The sequence below is a fragment of the Mustela erminea genome, chromosome 4 (genome assembly GCF_009829155.1).
Source record: "Mustela erminea isolate mMusErm1 chromosome 4, mMusErm1.Pri, whole genome shotgun sequence".
Lineage (NCBI taxonomy): Eukaryota > Metazoa > Chordata > Mammalia > Carnivora > Mustelidae > Mustela > Mustela erminea.
Genome location: NC_045617.1, coordinates 94,989,443 through 95,012,266, shown reverse-complemented (window position 1 = coordinate 95,012,266; position 22,824 = coordinate 94,989,443). Strand labels below are relative to the sequence as shown.

At 35.0% G+C, this 22,824-nt stretch overlaps 1 pseudogene; it reads right to left on the bottom strand.

Annotated features, from left to right (window-relative positions):
• Positions 1 to 1,057: 1,057 nt before the first annotated feature.
• On the bottom strand, positions 1,058 to 1,189 carry LOC116589506 (annotated as a pseudogene).
• Between the last annotated feature and the right edge of the window lie 21,635 nt (positions 1,190 to 22,824).

Genomic DNA, 22,824 nt, shown 5'->3' with positions numbered 1-22,824 from the left:
ACAATACCAAGAATAGTAGTCCAAACATTTCTGCCCACTGCATGTTGGTATTGAAGACAAGAACGTAGTCAGTCAAGTACTAGATGGAACAATGTTTTACTCACATAGAGAAGATAAAAAGCAAGATCAGTTTCAGTCGTGGGTCTTTCCCAAAAGCCAACATAGAATATTTTGCCTATATACATCCTTCCTGTGCCATAGTACAGGGACCCTGTCACCTCGTCATGGAGGGCAAATTTAACCTTGGAATTGGACAGGTGTCATATGACACACATGCTTTAAGCAGAGACAACAGAATATTTATTGAGCATAAAGCAGAGAGAACTATTCCCACACTGGTGATAAACCTGGCACAGGCTGTGTGATCTCCCTATCTCTTGGGAAGGAAGAGTTCCAAGTTCAGGGCCAATTCCTATGTAGCTGAATTGGGGCAGAAAGACTAGGCATGAGACTGAATTTGCCAACAGTTTTCTATGGGTTCAGGTCTGAAATAGATTAAATCAGGTAAGAGAAAGTGTCACTTGAACTGAACTAGAAAGGCTAAGTAAAACTGGATCCTAATGAAATTAAGGAAGAAAAAAAGAGAATGAAGAGTCGTACTAGAAAATAAATTACAACATGTAGGAAGAGAACATTTAGGGTGGCCATGTATAGTATGTAGTTTATGATGGTTAAAGATACCATTTTTTTAAAGATTTTATTTATTTATTTGAGAGAGAGACAGTGAGAGAGAACATGAGTGATGAGAAGGTCAGAGAGAGAAGCAGACTCCCCATGGAGCAGGGAGCCCGATGTGGGACTCGATCCCGACTCCAGGATCATGACCTGAACCGAAGGCAGTCGTCCAACCAACTGAGCCACCCAGGCGCCCCTAAAGATACCATCTTAAATGAGAGGGGCATTTTGAATACCTGGTTAAGAAAGTGTTATCTTTTGTTATTTTCATTTGTGCCACTTAATTTCGCTTTAAAAAGAACAAGAAGTTAGTAATGCTTTTAAACTACTCATGATAAGAGGACATCTAGACACTAGCTAAAAGGCAAAATGGATGATTAAAATTAAGAAATCCTCCAGGAAATCTGGTACTAAAATGGTTTCCTGCTAATGATTTATGAAATATTAGTTCCTTTAGCAATAATCGCGCCTCGGATAAACCTCATTGGCTACGATACTGCCACTGCGCAAAGCTTAAATATTAGTTCCTTTAAACTCTTCCCACAATTCTTTCCATAGCTGCTATAGAGATCGAAGGATTTACTGAATTAAATGACTTCACCTTCATATTTCTACCAAGAGTGAGGGACATCATGAATAAACTAAAAAAACACAAGAACTATGATTAAAAATATATTTGAAGTAATAACCAGGGTTTTTGTTGTTTTTTACTGAGATGCTCCACTCTGCAGGCAGCATGCACTTTTTAGGAAACCTCAGTATTTTGAAAACACAATTTCCAAAGCAAAGTAAAATCATGATTTTGATCACGATTTTGAACAATGTAAAATAATGACTCCTATAAATCTAAAATATATCAAAGATACGATTTAACTCGATAATTAAATGAGGAAACCAGACAGATGTTCTAACTGGTTCAATGGAGAATCCAAAGAATAGATACGTTTATAGACCAGGATTACTGAAATGAATTTGCAAATGGCTGCAAAACTGGCTTTTTACACAGGAGGATGAGTTGTTCTGCCACTGAGCAGAACAGGTTTGCATTGCCATCAGTTCTTTAAAATTTAGCTTTTATCTCTACAGAGTTGTAAAATAGCTGAAAGAAGACAATCCTGAATATGCTATTGAATCAGATAAAGTTCAGAGGCTCTAACATTCTGCTGAAAAGATATCCAATAATCCTCTTATTTCAAACTCTTACATTTCCTTTTACCTGTGAAAGGATTTGACAACAAATGATTTCACATACATCTCGGGATAGTGTTCTCCTCTGTGTTGGACTCGGAAAAAGACCAGTCAGTAAGATAACAGTGAATGTCTGAAAAGCTTTCTGCAAACAGATCATCAATCCAGAGGTAAAATGTAGTACAAAAGAGGAAGGTTATGGAAGTAAATGGATTTAAAGTTGGTGTTTTCAGAAGATGTTTAAGTTTACCTATCCTGTGTAAGGCTTTGTGAAATACTGACAAGCACTGGACAAAGCCTTACTTTAAGGTGGTTATATTCTCACTTGGGAGATAACATATACTTGAGAAATAATGTGAGGTCTTCCTAAAATTAATGCCAGATAAGAGATTGAGACAAAAAGGTCTTTTAAAAGCTAAGGAATAGTGGTTTCTGGTGAACTGGGAAGCCTTCTCAGAGAAGACAGCTGGAGTTGAATATTTAATTAAAGTTAAAGTTCATATATATTTAGGGCCAGAAGGCAAGGCTTTCTCAACTTTCAATATTAATTAGGGAAAAAACAACAATTCTAGTTTGGCATTTTTCCTCTTAAAGCTTGATGTCCTAAACCTAAGGTCACCTTATTCTGGATATAATATATTCCAGTTTTCTCTAAAGAGAAACTATTTGTGTAGAAAATGTTTTTTCATGATAAGAATAAGCAAATACAATAAGATGAATGGGAAAGGGATACTATTTATTGAGCACTCAATATATATTTCCTTAAAAAATACAAATTAACAAAAATTCATATATTTTTATGGTTTCATTAAATTAGGAAATTTTTAAAAATTTCTAAGATATAGGTAAGAATTGGTCAAATAAGCAATCCCGTCAGCAGCAGATTCCTCTGTACCAATATAGAAGAAAGATGAAATGATTTAATATTGAATAAGCATTATCAGAGGAGCATACATGAATGTGACTATGTGACTAAATTTACATAAACTTACACAAAACAATTAAATTTCTCTTCCATGAGAGACAAATTGATATATCTTGTGATTGTTTCCTATTAATCTTGTGAGAAAATAACTTCAGAGATATGTGTTTGCAGTTCTAAGGGTCAGAAGATCCATGACCTTGCATTGTTGAGTGAAAAGTTTGTATCACTTACTGGGATAGTTAAATCTTCAAAGAGATGCCCTAAAGATAATAGGATGGAGAAGCAGTTGCTTCAGTCATTAAAGAAAATTTTATTCTATTAACTTATATAGGAAAATGTTTAATACACTCAAGACAGTCCTCTCTATAGCTTGTTACTTAACTACCAATGTTCTGGTACTAGACTACTGACAATTAGAAAATGTGATCAAATTAGATAGTTTTCTATACGGCACCTGGATGGCTCAGTTGGTTAAGCAACTGCCTTTGGCTCGGGTCATGATCCCAGAGTCTCAGGGTTGAGTCCTAGGATCAAGTCCCGTAACTGGCTCCCAGCTCCGTGGGGAGTCTTCTCCCTCTGACCTTCTCCCCTCCCGTGTTTACTTGCTCTCTCTCTCTCTCAAATAAATAAAATCTTTTTTAAAAAAAGAGAGTATTATAATCCACAGGGAGCCACATCATCACACAGAACAAATCAACTCAGGGTCTCAGCCATCATTCCAGGATAGGGGTTAAATCAGGAAGGCAGAACCTAAAAACAAGCCATCCACGTAATTTGTACCTAAAACTATAGTAAACAGATCTGCCCCAAGTGATAAAATCCCAACTTCAGGAATAAAGATTTAAAAAATGGCTGCAGAGCAGTGCTTCAGAACTAGAGAAGAACTTAATTATCTGTTGGAATTTTGACACAGGAAAAAAATTAAAAGGAGAAATAATCTGATGGGGAAGTAAACAATATATTTGAGAAAGAAAGGGATGAAGAAGCAGATCTTAAAGCAGCCTAGAAATAAGAGAACTGCTGGACCTCTGCAACAGGACTGGGTCATGAGTTCAGTGATGGGTTCTTAAGCTTATTCTAACCCGAGGACATGGACAAGGAGAGCCTGCCTGTCAGGCTTCTGAGAACCGCTGTGGTATTGAGTCTGAAGCAGGAAAAGCATATTTAGTACTACTGTGAGGAGTCAGAGGGGGGCAAAGTTAATAAGGACAAGAACATCAGTGTAGCGAGGTGATGAAAAGCCTAATTACATCTTAATTGTCTGAAGAGTTTTTCTATTTATTTGCACTAATTCCTAATCAGTCCCAAGAACTCATTCTGCTCAAATACTGTTTTGTTTGAAGGTAGTAGCAGTATTATTTTCCTAACCGTATGAGCTTTCCTTGTCCCTTCACATACCAACTTGCTGTCAATCAATCTAGACATCCAGATATGTTAAGTGGGTGTCTTATACGAAAACAAGGCTTTTGACCCACCACATGTTTTAGTATCTACTCTCAGTAATGCGCTCAGTTGTACTTAGGAAACAATTACTTTTAACAGCTATTTATTTTCTAAAAACTGCAATATGGAATATTTATACTTTGGCCCAAGAATGACAACATTTGGGGTGGCTTTGTGTTTGTAGCTGTAATTTACCTATTTCCATTTTTAAATACTAGAAAAATTCTGATTTTATAAAAAGCAAATCATAATCTTATATTAAAAGAATGTTACTCAGACAGGAAGGGGAATTGTATATTTAAATAGACTTCTCACCGTATTATGGTATCTTGAAGTAGAATGTTCCTGATAGAAAACAGTTTTGTATTAAAGGATCATTTTTACCCATTTTTCTACTGCATGTAATGAGAGACCTGATAAGGACAAACAATATGAAAAAGAAGGGATAAATTGTGAATATAAAAATTAAAGCAGGGACGCCTGGGTGGCTCAGTTGGTTAAGCGGCTGCCTTCGGCTCAGGTCATGATCCCAGCGTCCTGGGATCGAGTCCCACATCGGGCTCCTTGCTTGTCAGGGAGCCTGCTTCTCCCTCTGCCTCTAGCCTGCCACTCTGTCTGCTTGTGCTTGTGCTCTGTATCTCTCTCTCTCTCTCTAACAAATAAATAAAAATCTTTAAAAAAAAAAAATTTAAAGCAAAGAAGCTCCCCTTATCCCAACTTGTTATCCATAAGCAATGTAGACTTTGTTGTTGTTGTTGTTGTTGTTGTTGTTTGTTTTTTTAGTAAAAGCAGCAAAGATCAAGTTATGATGTTCCCTCCAATCACTGCAATGGCTGTATACCAACAGTGAATAGGAATTTTAAATAATCAAAACAGGGCAGTCTAGGGAATATTAGGGAATCAACAATAGTAGCAAACAAAAATAATACAAGTAAACATGACAAAATGATCTTACATGGGATATGTCTAAAATATATATATATATATATTTTAAAACTTGTCTGCCATATAGAAGGAAAGCATTTTCACTTCAGTGAAATGTGTAATCTTACATAGTGAAAAGAGATTGATCTTGTGTTATCAAGTGACTGGCAGAAATCAGTCAATAAGGCACCCCAGGGCCCCTAACTTTCTGATATATGTTGGAGGGATATAATCCTCAGTTCCAAATTTATAATCTTGCAACACAAACTGATAGACATAACATCATTAAAAACTTAGATAAGTCATTATATAATCATTTCTTAAACCGAGTGCAATTGGATTTAGATCAGAAAAAAACTTATTGTGAGGGTAGAGAAGGCTGTGATATTATCAGAGGAAGCTGATGGACAGGTTGTGTTCTCCATAGTAATGAGTAAAAGGGTCCGGGCAATTGCAAAACGAGGGGAATGGCAAAAGCAAAGACCCCAAAGTAGAAATAGAAATGGGTTGTATGTGTGACATGGAGAAAACCAGGATGAGTACAGTGAGAACTGTGTGTTGAAGGTTGTCATGGATAAAGCTCTCTGCGGATGATTAAGGGGGTGGTTGTGACCACCAAACAAAAGCATGTAGCTTTCTCAATATGAGTCCTTGATTAGGATTCTGAACAAATGAAAGAGTCAAAAGACAATCTACTTCCCTGACAAGACAGGAGTTGCTTTAAATCACACACACACACACACACACACACACACACACCTCAATTTCTTGAAAAAATTACAGGTTAGGAGGTTATCTAGACTCTGATTAAGGTTAAACTATGGTAAGTAGTACAAATAAAATGTATTACCTTGAAGGAATGTGGCTCCACCCTAAGAATTCTGAAGTAATGGGCTATTGCATCCTGCCCTGCCTAAATTATCTGGTATTTTCTCAAGGTTGTTTCAGAATAAAGAAAAATTGAAGGAAACCATAAAAACTCACCTTAGGTTATAGATTCCTAGGGTGGTTCCCTTTGCAAAGAGTATTACTGACCTCAGATTTATGGTAATTTTTCACCTCTCCCCTTAATATTTCTACCACTTCTTGGCACAGCAAGGTGATTGATTAAAAGGACTGTCAGGTTGTCCTTTAATAACCAGAAACATGGATGGATTGATTGTCACATTAGCAGCAACTCCCTGAGAGGAAAAAAAAGTTGAAATACAAGCTCTGGGCAATTGCAGCCAAGCAAAAATAGCTTTCCTGTCAACATGTTATTTTTTTGTCTGTTTGCTCAGTAGCTTAGTTACCAAAAGTGGGAAATAAGGCTACTGAACAAAATTTTACCTTGAAATATTAGCTTCTTTATAAACCTATGTTGTCAGAATTCTAAAAATAGTATAATTAATAAAATTAGCTGCAGAATCCTTTTGTATTAGGAAGAATGCATATTAATAATCATTTATATCACCAGAAACTGTGCAGCATGTTCAGGCTTTTCCAATCACTTAATGGCTTCAACTTCATTAAAAAGAGGCTCTGAATAAACATATTTTCAGTGTTTTAAAAATTACTGCCAGAAATTTTGTTAAAAAATTTCTGAAGCTAAAATAGTTTTACATAGTTCACTAGGTATTTTAAAAAATATTTTCTTAAGAATATAAAATAAAACCACCGTGAACATCCATTATCACCACTCAGATGACCAGTAATGGATATTAATTTGTGGGCTGACATCTCCTTGTAATAATCCTCTAAATTAGATATATTTTCCAAACTCCATGGAGTATGTGCTCATGAAAGAAAGTCAGTCTTACTAGAATCAAAGTGTATTCTAACCAAAGTACTGCTCTGATAGAAATGTAACATCATGTTTTCAAGTTTTTATGAAGCCTACATGTGTGTATAATTCTTTTCAATGACATAGCAAATTTCATCCAGTTATAATAAGCTTAAAAGAGAAAAAAATAAAAGCTTCCATTACATTTTAGTTAGGTTTTCTATTACAAATTTCATCCTGTAAATACTGCACAAATCCATTTAAATAAGTCTCATTATGGCTTATATTTCAAAAGAAATGTTTTGACAGTTAACCCTTGAGCAACAAAGGTTTGGACTATGTGGGTCCACTTATGCATGGATTTTTTTTACAGTAAAGTACTATAAATATGCTTTCTGTTCCTTGTGATTTTCTTCAAGTTTTCTTTAGCTCACTTTAAGAATGCGATATACAATACATATAACATACAAAATATGTGGTAATAGACTATGTGATTGGTATGGTTTCTGGTCAACAGTAGACTAGTAATTAGTAGTTTTTGAGGAGTCAAAAGTTACATGTGGGCTTTCAACTGTGCAGGTGGTCAGGGCCCCTAACCCCTGCATTGTTTGAGAGCCAATTGTATCTTTAAAGTGGCTTATCACCCTACCCTTCAGCTGTTCTGTAGTCCAGAAAAATGCACTGTTTCTAAGCTCAGAAAGACTATGTATGACCCTCCTATAAATTAGTTCACAGTTACAGTCATTAGTTAACTTTGTGACTAGCTTTATATATGTATGGCAATTTACAATTTATCTAAAACATTTCCTAGTTAATTAATATAGACATTTATAGATGCTTTTAGACATGATTAAAATGATCCTAAATACACTTAGGACATATTTGATTAATAGTTTTTGGTCAGGCTGAGGTATAACAGCAAATATTTTAATGTGTTCTTTAAAAAGCAATAAAGGAGGAAAAATTCTGTCAAATTGTACTTCTTCAGTTTGGTTTGAGAAATAGTTTTCTATGACACTCCAGTGACAGGCTGTTACCACTTGTGGCAGATTTCTGCAAAGATGACTATCAACACTTCCTCCCACACCTATATGCACATGATACTCTCCCCATCAAGAAGTTGTGTCTTTTACTCTTCTTTTAAAATTCAAGCTCTCTTGTGACTTCCTTTGACTCACAGAATATAGTAAAAGTGACAGTCTGAAATTTCTAGTTCTCGGTCTTAAGAGGTCTTACAGTGGCCATTTTTTTGCCAAAATGGTCACCAAGTCATGAACAACTACCTTGTTGGAAAGAGTTCCCAACAAGAGATAGTGGCTTTGGAGGATGAGAGAATACAGAGGAGATAGAGTAACCCAGGCAGACCTCACTGTTTCCATCCATCCAAGCTGAGGTGCCAGCTGAGGTGCCAAACATATGAGGGAAGCCATCTTGGTTTCTCCAGCTCCAAACAAGCCCTAAGCCAATAAAACATGGAGTAAAGATGAACTGTGCCTGTTAACTAGGTCTTGGGTTGTTTTTTTTGTTTGTTTGTTTGTTTGATTTTAAGGAATTATAAGGAATATTTTTTAAGGAAATTTTTTAAGGAATTTTTAAGGAATTTTATTATGCAGCAATAAATAAAGCAAAACTCCTTCCACATTTTTATCCAAGTATCATTATTTTTCCTGCCATTTCTTTTTTTGTTTTGTTTTCTTCCTTCCTTTCTTCCCTCCCCGAACTTCAGTATGAGAATTTCTGTCCTAGAGACCATAAAAATACAGAGGGCAAAGCATAGTCTCAAATGGACTTCATTGTACAGTGAAGAGAAATTTATTAATAAATGTCTAACTGCAATGTGACAATAATAAGAAAAATGAATATTTAATAGTCTTCTGTACATATAGTACTTCTTTTCATGCACATTTCTCAGGAAAGAGAATGTGGTGAGAAAATAGATTAAATATATTATACCATTACTAAGACATGGATAACAGTTAATAATAATATTAACAATCATAGAAATAAATATTTGAGACTGAGTTCTTAGCATTCAGTGTAAAATTAGTTGAATAAGTTCATTTTTCACCAGAAATAATAGGAGAAATAGTAAGTATGAATGATTAACTGAATATTGTTCTTGAAATTACCTAAGGCAATGAAAATTCTGCCTCCTTTAGCACAATGGTACCTTTGCTCAGTGGTTCCTGGGGGCATGTGAACTGACTTGCTGCTATTAAAAAAGCTGTATATCTGGGCGCCTGGGTGGCTCAGTGGGTTAAGCCGCTGCCTTCGGCTCAGGTCATGATCTCAGGGTCCTGGGATCAAGTCCCGCATCGGGCTCTCTGCTCAGCAGGGAGCCTGCTTCCTCCTCTCTCTCTCTCTCTGCCTGCCTCTCTGCCTACTTGTGATCTCTCTCTGTCAAATAAATAAATAAAATCTTTAAAAAAAAAAAAAAAAAAAAAAAAGCTGTATATCTGAAGGAGTGGGGAGGAGGGGGCGGGAGGAAAGCAATGACAACTCTTGAATGCTCAATAATTTTGTAACTCATACTCTTTACATAGAGTACTACTTATTTAATAAGACAGGATGTAAATTTACAATGACAAAAGTATATTTTAAGAAGGAAAATGACATAATTTTGAATGGAGCTTTGTGGAAAAATAGAGAATAAATTTATGCTGTGACGATCACTTGCAAATCACCAAAATCATTTGCAAATCACCAAAACACTCCGCTGCCCCCATGAGGGCTAGAATGGATATTTCCTTTGGGTTCTTCTGTTCTTTCCTGAAAATATTTAAGTAACCATAGGGCTTGGAATCAGGTTTCAAAAATCTCCCAAAATATTATAATGTAATTAAAATATTTTCCTGAGTTTAGTATCACTATTTGTTTTTATGACCTCAACAACATAAATGATTTTTGATATTTCTTTTCTTGAGACTGTTCATTTATTTCTAGCATGCCCAAAAGAGGAAAATTACTCATAAGAAAAGATTTACAATATGATTCTGTTGTATCCATTTTCCTTCAAGTTTTGAAACTTTTTGTGAAGGTAGGAAATTTCATTTTGTTATGTATGTATTAAGATATAAAATACACTATGAAATAATGTTTATATCACTCATAAGCCATATTATGAGCTATAACTGAGTTAAAATACAAGCTAAAAGATTAATTTTTAAACTTTGGAATATACTTTTGAAATTGATCAAGTTTCTTATGTCGAGAAATAAAACTTGCCACCCCCAAATGTCTCTTTGACATGTAGATGATTTTAAGTTGAGGAACAAAAAACTCAAATTTTACTTTTTGCTTCCTCCCTAACCCCCACAACTGTCTCAAAAAATTTAGATAGAGAACCTATTCCAGGACGGAATCTATCACCATAAATAACTATAGTATAATACGAATTAAGTATGGTATATAGGGAGGAACCTAGCAAGGCCCATTTGATCAAAGTACTCTCTATTTCCCACTGTTTTCTGGATGACCCAGCCAACATTTGTTTACCAAGCATATTCTTTCCATGCTTCCTGAGAACTGCCTTCTTCCCTTTCTAGCCTCAGATTCCTAACCCTCCTCCCTAATGCAGAATGCTATATATACCTCATTTTTCCTGCCTTTGGAATCTTTCATGTATAATTAAATTTGATTTTCTCCTGTTAATCTGTCTCATGTCAATTTAATTCTTAGGCCAGCCAGAAGAATCTTGATGGATGGATTTTTTTTTTCCTTCTCAACAGGTGTATTAATTAAAAAATGCAACATGATGTCTGGGTGACTCAGTCAGTTAAACATCTGACCCCTGATTTCAGTTCAGGTCTTGATCTCAGAGCCATGGGTTCAGGCCCTACATTGAGCTCCATACTGGATGTGGAGCTACTTTAAAAGGAGAAAAAAATAAAAAAAAAAAATGAGAGAGTGAAAAGGAAGGAAGGTGAAAGAAAGAAACAAAAAAATGCATTTAATTTTAATTGATTTTTTTAGAGCAAAATATATTCCACAAAAAGGAAGAAAATAAAGCAACTTTAAATGTCATTTGACTAATAAAATTTAGTTCTTATAGCATCTTTACCTTAATTGGATTGGAGACATCGCTGAACTCTGAATAAATGCATTTGGATCAATGTTAATTGACTTAACTATGAAGTACACATCATAGAGTCACTCACAGTTGGGTAAATTTTAACTCTGGCTTTTCGGACTAGTTCCTTCCCACCCACTCCATATCATTGGATAATGCTTAAAATATATTATTATTTTAAATGACAACCAGATTCCAAACTTAAAAGATTATGTAACTGGAAACAACCATAGCCAGTCACTCAAGACAAGACATAATTTATAGATTCTTAATTATATTTCTGCTTGCTGTTTTGGGTCTTTTGTTCTTTCTGCATATACTCAGGAAAAAAAAAGATCAAAGAGACACTCATTAGTGTACTACACCATGTCTCCCTTCAAAAAGAAAAAAAAAAAAGAAATGCCAAAGCCCACCAAAGTTGTCAGACCTGGGTTAAGAGAAATGCAAGCTTACTCTCTCAGAAGGAAACAAGATTAGCTAGAAAATGCATTAATTCTTTTTGTTTGTTTCAAATAGCGGCAGCAGCAAAAACATGTTGCCAAAATAAGATGCATGGACACTTCTACCTGGACCTACCCTCATTACTTAATGATGCTGTTTTGTTGTCTTTATATATTTTAATATGTAATCTGTACCAAAAATATGTTGTATACCATCAAACTGATTTAGATTAGGGAATTTATTGCCATCATGTTATTTAATCTATTTTAACTACTACTCTTTCATCTAAAATAATTATTAATCTCATTTTAGAGCTATGATTAAATGCTCTTCCCCCAGTTACACAAGTAATAAGACAGCTTATGACTGCTTACCATGATTTCACTTCAGAGCCCAGTAATATTCTCTTTTACCCCACAGTCTTAGATCACCCAGTAACATAAAATAAGCACTGAATATCTTTCCATTTTACTAAATTTATCTGATAAATATTATAATATATAAAATGTTTATTCCTTCATAGACCAGAGTAGAGATAAGGGTACCAAACATCTTTTTCTTAAAATGTATGTTTGTGTGTGAACTCTGTGGTTAATTATGCATTTATAGTCACTAATAAATGTGGACTTAATAAAACAATTTTCCAGCCTGAAATTAGATTTTCCCACCCACAGTTTTAATAGTGAGACATTTAGAATCCAAGAAAAGACACCCTGATTATATCTCCCAACACCTAAGTGACATCTACTCTGACTCACATTCTCTTCCCATTCCGGACAGCAAGGGCTTTGCCATACTCCTGGCATGTGGATAAGCATTTGTCACATAGTAGGGCCACTGAAAACTTTTAGTGAATGAAAGAGAAAACTTCAGTAAAAGTAAAATATTATTCTTTAAAGTTAAAATTAAGGACTCAGACCCTTTTTTTTTTTTTTCAGATGGAAACATTGCTTTTATATGTATTTTAAATTCCATAACACACGTTGCTCCTTTTCCTTCTATCCCTACGCCTCAGGTACAATGTCTGTGAAAGGAGGGAAGCTTCTACCTCCTTTAAACAGAAGCCATACTTTACCCCAGGCACTGAAAGTCACTGTCTTAATTTACTCATTACAATGAATTGTCCTAATACTTACCCTTTGATTGGTAAATAAAGAAAACAATTACAAGTTGCTTGTTAATCAGAGACTTTTCCAGCTGGGAGGAAATTAGCCATTACCCCAGTTAAATCAGTTTACATTCCTTCTCACTTAGTACAGTACTCCAAAGTGGTGTTTTCCTCTGAGGCAGTAATGTGGCAATGATAGCCAGTCTTTAAACTATAGATAACAGAAACCAACCAAAATGTGATTTGTTGTCAGTTACATCTTTTTTCTTGCTCTAACCAATTGATTATTGAACTCATTATGCAGTCGACAGTATTTGAGGACCATCAAGAACCAAGATCAACAAGAAAATAATGCTGTCTGTATTCTCTCTCTTTAGTTTTCTGTTTCTGCAAGCACAATAAAAGTTCTCTTGGTGGGGCACCTGTGAGGCTCAGTCAGTTAAGGATCTGTCTTCGCCTGCGGTCATGATCCCAAGAGTCCTCGGACCAAGCCCCGTGTCATCTTCTCCCCTTACTTGCTCTCTCTTTCTCTCTCTCTCTCTCTCTCTGTCAAATAAATAAATATTTTTTAAAAGTTTTCTTTGTGAGGACTATGACTCAATCATCCTAGTATAAAAAATCCAAAATAAGAACAGAGCCCAGCACATATGAAGGACAGTAGGTAAATATTCATTGAATAAATATTGTCACTTACCTTATGCTGTGAGAAATGGTGATACGAAAATCAAAAGCATGGTCCAAATCCAGTTTGGGTTCAATTAGGTCAAATTCACTTCAGATGAAAAGCCAGTGCTTCAGAATGTATAGTTAGAAATAAGTTTATGACCTTACCTCGGATTTGCATTAGACTATGATTTTGAAAACAAGCCCAATAAAATATAGTGGGGGAGGAAGGATTTTCTTCTTTTATTGTAGGTTCTTTGTCTGGCCTAATAATTCATTTGAGATAAGACAGATTAACAAGACAAAAACAAATTTAATTATGTATGTATAGGAACCTAATGAGATAGGAAAGGTTCTCCAACAGCCAGGCAACTGAGGTTTATATACCTTTTTTTTTTTTAATTTTTTAATTTTTTATAAACATATATTTTTATCCCCAGGGGTACAGGTCTGTGAATCACCAGGTTTACACACTTCACAGCACTCACCAAAGCACATACCCTCCCCAATGTCCATAATCCCACCCCCTTCTCCCAAACCCCCTCCCCCCAGCAACCCTCAGTTTGTTTTGTGAGATTAAGAGTCACTTATGGTTTGTCTCCCTCCCAATCCCATCTTGTTTCATTTATTCTTCTCCTACCCACTTAAGCCCCCATGTAGCATCACCACTTCCTCATATCAGGGAGATCATATGATAGTTGTCTTTCTCTGCTTGACTTATTTCACTAAGCATGATATGCTCTAGTTCCATCCATGTTGTCGCAAATGGCAAGATTTCATTTCTTTTGATGGCTGCATAGTATTCCATTGTGTATATATACCACATCTTCTTGATCCATTCATCTGTTGATGGACATCTAGGCAGCAACATCTTCGACCTCAGCCGCAGCAACATCTTCCTAGGAACAACGCCAAAGGCAAGGGAAGCAAGGGCAAAAATGAACTATTGGGATTTCATCAAGATCAAAAGCTTTTGCACAGCAAAGGAAACAGTTAACAAAATCAAAAGACAACTGACAGAATGGGAGAAGATATTTGCAAATGACATATCAGATAAAGGTTTATATACCATTTTTAAAGAGAAAGGGGTAAGGGTATGGGACTTCAAAGGAGAAGAAAATTCCTAGGAAGATTGGACAAGCATGTTTGCAATGCCAGGTGAAGAAATCTTTCTGATGTAAAAGTTATTTCTGTAGCTCTTTCCTGGCATAGGCATCCAATCTAAATTCTTTTAGAGAGCTGAGGCGGAGGTAAAATGCCCTTCTGAATCTGTTTGACTTGAATTGTTTTCAGCAAACAATAAACCACATGCCAAAAAGACATATTCAGAGTGGTCTACCTTGAACTCCATTAATATCTTGCTGGAAATCAGAAGACTCAGGTCTCCTTCTGAGAAAACTTGTATTGCCCAAATCTCTGAGATTCCTTTTTTTCATTTCTTAAGTTTCTGATCTGCTGTGGATTGTTCCTGTTAGTATAAAAGAATATAAGGAATCTGGAGTTCATTTTACAAACAAAAAGGTAGAGTGTTATCTATACTTTGTGTTGTACAGTGAAACCACTAGTGACCTCTGAGTGAGAACTCCTGAGTTGGAACCACTGGCTGAGAAAAATGACTTAATGACTGGAACAACTCATTTGTCATCTCTTAAATGAGGACATGCATTTAGCAATTCCTTTTAGTCATGGTACTCTGATTCTGGCTGGAGTTAGGATTTTTAGACTTAAAGCAAAATAGCCCTAAACCTAATCTCATCCATGTAACTGTTTGGAATCATTTTAAACAACTGTAGTATCTCTTCAACAAAGATTCTGTGAGAGAGAGTCACAGAGTAATTTTAGAATTTTTATCTGATTTTGTAGCCATTGCTGGGTGTGGTGGGGGTGGAGGGCTGCTAATGAGAAAGGACCGTTGCTATTTACTTTTGTATTCTCTACCTTTATTTCTTCTGAATATAGTCTGTTTACTATTTATCAGAATCTAAACCACTATGCTCAGGAGAGGATTCTTTCAATAGAATCTAGAATCTAGAGTTAAATTATTTTTAATATTAAAACCAGGATAAATAGATTTATTTTCAATAAGAACCATGAAGTTAGAAGAAAATTGACAGTCTAGTAAAGTCCTTAAAGATAATTAGAAAAGTAAAAACAAACAAACGAAAAACAATGTTCTATGTTATAGCACAAGGGAGGAATTGGATTGATTGTAAAAATACCTTTTAGAGAAAAAAAAATGAGGAGTTACATAAGACTGGTCTATGAGTGGTTGCTTCTAATGTATTCTGGCTCTGTAACATTTAATTCCCACTGTCATAAAGCTGATTAACTGTAATCAGGAATCTGATGTTTGCCAAGTATCATAGAGCCCTTTTCCTAGTGTACTTTATTTAATGGTTTAAATAAGTATTGGGCTGCTGCTTGCACATTTAAACTCAAAAGAAAAATTTTTAAATATCCAGTATAGCAAGCATTCCCCTGCTATTAACATATATTTAAACATTAACTTAATTAGATTCATCCTGTGTTTTTTTTTTGTTTTTTTTTGTTTTTTTTAATTTTCACTACTGAATTTATATATCATTGGTTAAAGTTTTGGTGCACACTTCTCTTTAGCCAAATTGTCGATTCTTTTCTTAAAAATTTTTATTAAAGGTAAATACCCAATAGTGCAATTGCTGGGTCATAGGGCAGTTCTATTTTCAACATTTTGAGGAACCTCCATGCTGTTTTCCAGAGTGGCTGCACCAGCTTGCATTCCCACCAACAGTGTAGGAGAGTTCCCCTTTCTCCGCATCCTCGCCAGCATCTGTCATTTCCTGACTTGTTTATTTTAGCCATTCTGACTGGTGTGAGGTGATATCTCATTGTGGTTTTGATTTGTATTTCCCTGATGCCGAGTGATATGGAGCACTTTTTCATGTGTCTGTTGGCCATCTGGATGTCTTCTTTGCAGAAATGTCTGTTCATGTCCTCTGCCCATTTCTTGATTGGATTATTTGTCCTTTGGGTGTTGAGTTTGCTAAGTTCTTCATGCTTAGCGAAATAAGTCAAGCAGAGAAAGACAACTATCATATGATCTCCCTGATATGAGGAAGTGGTGATGCAACATGGGGGCTTAAGTGGGTAGGAGAAGAATAAATGAAACAAGATGGGATTGGGAGGGAGACAAACCATAAGTGACTCTTAATCTCACAAAACAAACTGAGGGTTGCTGAGGGGAGGGGGTTTGGGTGAAGGGGGTGGGATTATGGACACTGGGGAGGGTATGTGCTTTGGGGAGTGCTGTGAAGTGTGTAAACCTGGTGATTCACAGACCTGTACCCCTGGGGATAAAAACATATGTTTATTAAAAAATAAAAAATTAAAAAAAATTTTTATTAAAATATAATTCATATACCATATAATTTACCCATTTTAATTCTACAATTCATTGGTTTTTAGTATATCCACAGAATTGAGCAAGTATGATAAAAATGATTTTTGAGTACTTCCCTATGAGAAATCCATATGCCCATCAACAGTCATTCCCCATTTCCCACTAATCCTAGTCTTAGGTCCCCACTAATAAACTTCCCGTTTCTACAGATGTGCCTGTTTTGGACATTTTGTGTAAATGGAATCCTACCACTGTGCTTTTTTGTTACTGGCTATTTTCAATTATCCTAATGCTTTCAAGGTTTACCCATATTGTAGCATTATCAGTCTTCCATTTTTATTGCTGAGTATTATTTAATTATGTGGCTATACTGCATTCTGTTCCATTCATCAGTTGATGGACATCTGGATTGTTTCTACTTTTGTACTATTACAAATAATGCTTCTATTTCATAACTGATCTGTGCTCTTAAAGTTAAAATTGAACCAATTAACCTGCACTGTATAAACCCAAGTCACTCTCCTGTGACAAAATACTTCTTACCTCCAGTGTTTCAGGCTCTTTTAAATCTGGGTTTGAGAGATCAGATTAAAATGCTCTGTAAATTGCTGTAGTATAGAAATAATTAGTATCCTTTGGGGACATTGCAGGGTTTTGAAGTTCAGAAGAGGCCATTTTTCTGCTCACAAAGTGAAGATTTTTCTTCCATAATGTTCCATATACTTGACATAATAAATGTGAAGGTTTGGAGGCTCTGGTGTTATTTATGAAAACAGAAAAATATGTACTCAAAAATGTCCCCCCAAAAACTATTAAAAATATTTAAGTGTACCACTTCATAAGTGCACTGCAAAGACCATAACTTTTAACAAAGATTTAAAAAGGCACTATTGATAAACCATATAAATGTGGGCACATGCCATGCTAACTAAAACAGGTGGGGAAATACTTTTTGCAGTATCTGGTAAGCAGTTAATTCACTAATTAACATTATACCTATTCTAAAGAGTACAATCTGCCACTAAAATATCTGGAACTCTCAAGGTCATTCCCAAGGACCATTTTATTATTATTATTATTATTAAAAATTTTATTGTCTTATTTTTTAAAAAATTAATTACAGTGTAGCCAACATACACTATTATATTAGTTTCAGATATACAATATAGTGGTTCAGTGGTTCCATATATCACTCAGGGTCATCAAAGATAACTGTAGTTGTAATCACCGTAACCTATTTCACCTATTCTCCTACCCACCTCCCCTCTGGGAACCATCCATTTGTTCTCTATAGTTGAGTCTGTTTCTTGGTTTGTCTCCCTCTCTTTTCCCTTCGTTTTGTTTCTTAAATTCCACATATGTGTGAAATCATAAGGTATTTGTCCCTCTGACTGGCTTTCACTTAGCGTACTACTCTCTAGGTCCATCCATGTTGCAAATGGAATAATATTCTATTGTATGCATATACCACATTTTCTTTATCCCTTCATCTATCAATGCATCTGTAAGCTGTTTCCATAGTTTGGTTATTGTAAATACTGCAGTAAACATAGAAGCCCATATACCCCTTCAAGTTAGGTTTTTTATATTTTGGGGGTCAGTAGTGCAATTCCTGAATCATAGAGTAATTCTTTCTGAGAAACCTCCATACTGTCTTCCACAGTGGCTATACCGTTCACATTCCCACCAACAGAATGCTATTTCTCCACATCTTTGCCAACACTTGTTGTTTCATATATATATATATATATATATATATATATATATAAAATTTTAGCCATTCTGACAGGTGTGAGTTGATACCTCATTGTAGTTTTGATTTTCATTTCCCGGATGAATAGTGATGCTTAGCATCTTATATGTCTGTTGGCCATCAGGATGTCTTTTTTGAAGAAATGTCTTTTGTCCACTTTGATACTGGATTATATTTGGGGGGGGTATTGAGTTATATAAATTCTTTATATATTTTGGATACCAATCCTTTATTGAATATGTCCTTTATAACTATATTCTCCCATTCAGTAGGTTATCTTTGAGATGTCTGTTTTTTCTTTTGCTGTGCAGATTTTTATTTTGATTTGTTCCCAATAGTTTATTTTTGCTTTTGTTTCTTTTGCCTCAGGAGAAATATCTAGAAAGATTTGTTATCACCGGTGTCAGAGAAATTATTGCCTGTGCTCTTTTCTAGGATTTTTATAGTTTCAGGTATATTCTGGTCTGTAATCCATTTTGAGTTTAGTTTTAGTATGGAATAAGAAAGTGGACCAGTTTCATTCTTTTGCATATTGCTGTCCAGTTCTCCCAGCACTATTTATTGAAAAGACTGTTTTTCCTGTTGCATATTCTTTCCTCCTTTGTCTGAAATTAACTGATCACATAATTGTGGATTTATTTCTGGGCTCTCTATTCTGTTTCATTGATCTACGTATCTATTTTTGCGCCAGTACCATACTGTCCTAATTACTACAACTTTGTAATGTAATTTGAACCCTAGAATTGTTACACCTCCAGCTTTGTTTTTCTGTTTCAAAATTGCTTTGACTATTCAGGGTCTTTTGTGGTTCCATAGAAATTTTAGGAGCTTTTCTTCTAGTTCTGTGAAAAATTCTGTTGGCATTTTGAATGGGAATGCATTAAATCCGTAGATTGCTGGGGTATCTGGGTGGCTCAGATGGCTGAGCATCTGACTCTTGATTTGGCTCAGGTCCTGATCTCAGGGTTGTAAGATCAAGCCCCACACAGGGCTCTGCACTGAGCAGAGATACTACTTGAGACTCTTTCTCTCCCACTGCACTTCCCCCTGTTCATACTCTTTCTGTCTCAAATAAATAAAATAATTTTTTTAAATCCATAGATTGCTCTGAGTAGTATGGACATTTTAACAGTAATTATTCTCCCAATACATAAGCATAGAATGTTTTTCCATTTCTTCAGTTTCTTTCATCAGTGTTTTATAATTTTCAGAGTAGAGGTCTTTCACTTCCTTCATTAAGTTTATTCCTAGGTATCTTACTGTTTTTGGTGTAATTGTAAATGGGACATTTTCTTAGTTTCTCTTTCTGCTGCTTCATTATTGGTGTATAGAAATGTAATAGATTTTAATATACTGATTTCATATCCTGCAACCTTACTGAATCATCAGTTCTAGTAGTTTTTTGGTTGAGACTTTAGGGCATTTTATGTATCATATCATTTGCAAATAGTGAAAATTTGACTTCTTTACCTATCTGGATGCCTTTTATTCATTTTTCTTATCTGTTTGTTGTGGCTAGGACTTTCAGCACTAGGTAGAGTAAAGGTGGTTAGAGTGGATATCCTCTTGTCTTCTTCTTGACCTTAGGGAAGAAGTCTGTTTTTCACTAATAAGTATGATGTTAACTGTGGGTTTTTCATATAATGTTTCTATTATTTTAAGGTATGTCTTCCTCTAAACCTACTCTGGTGAGGGTTTTTACTTGGAATGAATGTTGTATTTTGTCAGCTGCTTTTCCTGTCTATTCAAATGCTCATATGGTTTTTATCCTTTCTCTTATTGATGTGATGTATCATGTTGATTGATTCATCATTATCAACCACACTTGCATCCCAACAAGAAATCCCACTTGATTGTGGTGGGTGATTATAATATATTATGGAATTCAGTTTGCTAGTATTTTGATGAGGATTTTTGCATCTGAGGATTTTCAATAGCACTCTGGACAGAGAAAAGTTAAGAATCCATTATGTAATGACTTTAAAGGACTCCTATATCCATTCAAACAAAGACACAACAATGATATGAAAATGCCTGCCTGCTTGTTTTTGAATTAGCATTGTCAAACTTAATAAGCTCCCTGATAGTTTTACCTTCAGCTCCTGAACAACTTTGAGATGAATCAATGAGCAGCCAATAAGCTTATCTAGAATTCTTATATTCAAGAGTTTTAAAATTAGAAATGGCTTAGTAAGGGGAGGTGTTACATGCTCCATGAATCCAAAAGGGAGGCATAATTGAGTAATTAAGCTGACTGGTTTGGCTTTTCTGAGAGTAATGGCTATGTCCATAAGAAGAAATAAAGATTTTTATAATTCCGACAGCCCCATCTGGACAATTGAGGAACAATATTAACTGTTTAAAGAACTAAATTTATTTTAGTTTTCTGGTAGGAGACAAAAGACTTATATAAATTCATCACAAAGGATCTTATTCATTCTTTTCTGATGCTGTTGTTTTTAATTTATTTTTTACCTCTATTTTCTTTTTCCTGATTGTTACTTTAAAAAAATTTTCAGTCGTACCAAAAATTTCAAGTAGTTCAAAAAACAGCTATACTTAGATTAAATAATTTATTTTATTTTACTTAAACTACCTTTACTTAGATTAAACAATTTATATTTTGCCACATTCGATTTATTTCTCTCCAAATATAAGTGTTGATATGTACATGACAGGTAGATGATAGATTAGACAGATAAAAATTAATTTGTAAATTGGGATTGACACAATGAAGACCTTCCTGTGGGCCTGCCCACATTACAAATCTAGACCCAAGTCAGCCTACATTTAGGGATACATCTGCCCCCAAATCCTAACTTACACCAATCACAATCTTCCCTTTTTCTTTTTCATTTTTATTTTTTTAAATTTAAATTCAATTAACCAACATCATTAGTTTCTGATGTAGTGTTCAGTGGTTCATCATTTGCATATAACACCCACTGCTCATTCTTAATACCCATCACCCAGTTACCTCATCCCCCTACTCACTTCCCCTTCTGCAACCCTCAGTTTGTTTGCCAGAGTCCGGAGTCTCTCATGGTTTGTCTTCCTTTCTGTTTCTCCCATTCGGTTTTCCCTCCATTCCCCTCTGATCCTCTGCACTATTTTTTATATTCCACATATGAATGAAACGCGTATGATAATTGTCTTTCTCTGATTGATTTATTTCACTTAGCATAATCTCCTCCAGTTCTGTCCATGTTGATGTAAGTGGTAGATATTCATCCTTTCTGATGGCTGAGTAATATTCCATTGTATATATAAACATGTCATCTTCTTTATCCATTCATCTGTTGAAGGACATCTGGGCTCTTTCCACAATCTGGCTAGTGTGGACATTGCCGCTATGAACATTAGAATGCAGCTGCTCATTTTTTTTTTTTTTTTTTTACTACATCGGTATTTTTGGGGTAAATACCCATCTTCCAACTCAGCCTTGGCAATCTTACCTTACCCTAGAAAATAGGATCTTCTAGCCTTCTAAGGAAATCTCTAACCTCCTAGCCAATCATGCTGTGTTTCCACGTTGCTTCTTACTCTTTATAAAACTCATTTTTATGTCAAATTCCTTGAGAGTGGTACTCTATGGCTTATGAGGCACTATACTCCCCCAATCCATGGATTATTTCTCATGAATAAAGGACATCAAAGTTGTTACTATATTGTTTTATCATTTGATAATAACAGATGATAAATAAATGGATGGAGAGATACAGATTTTTGCTAAACTATTAGAAAGCGAGTGACAGACATTTCCTAAGAAGTGCACTGTGGGGGAGGAAAAATAATTTTCCATTTATCCCTCTAGGTTCTTTGCTGAGATCCCTCTTAATAAAAGATTAAGAGGAGAAAAACAAAAGAAGTTTAATTTAACATGTATACCTCCTGTATAAATGGGAGAGACCAAGGAAAACTGAATAACTCCATGAAATGGCCCAACCCACTAACAACCCCAGCTAAAGCCAAAAGATATTGGGGTCTGGGAAACCAATTATAAGAGGCTAACAGGAAAAGCTCACTAAACAAGTATAGGATTAGTGTGCTTTTTCCCTTAAGGTTCTTAAGATTTAGTCATTATTCTCTTCCTGGTACAAAGAAAGAGTATACCCTTAAAAATGGAAATTTCCCTTATAAATGTAAATATCTCTTATGAGAGGGTAAGTTCTACTTTGTTTTAAGAGTTTTTTCCTATGTCTGCCACTTCTTAAAAATAATCAGCATAAAATAATTCTATGCCAAAGAGGCAATTTTTGAGGTGGCAAATTCTCTTATTTAATATTCTCCAATAAAATAATAATAAAATTAAAACACTCAAGAAATTTACTATTGTTATGGTATTATCTAATATTCAGTCCCTATTTAAGCTTCTATAATTTCTTGATAGTTGTTATTCTTTAATTTACACACCAATTACGTTTTGTGTATTTTGTTGTTATGTCTCTTTCCTTTTCTCTAATCTAGATCACTATCTCCATTTCATTTAATAAT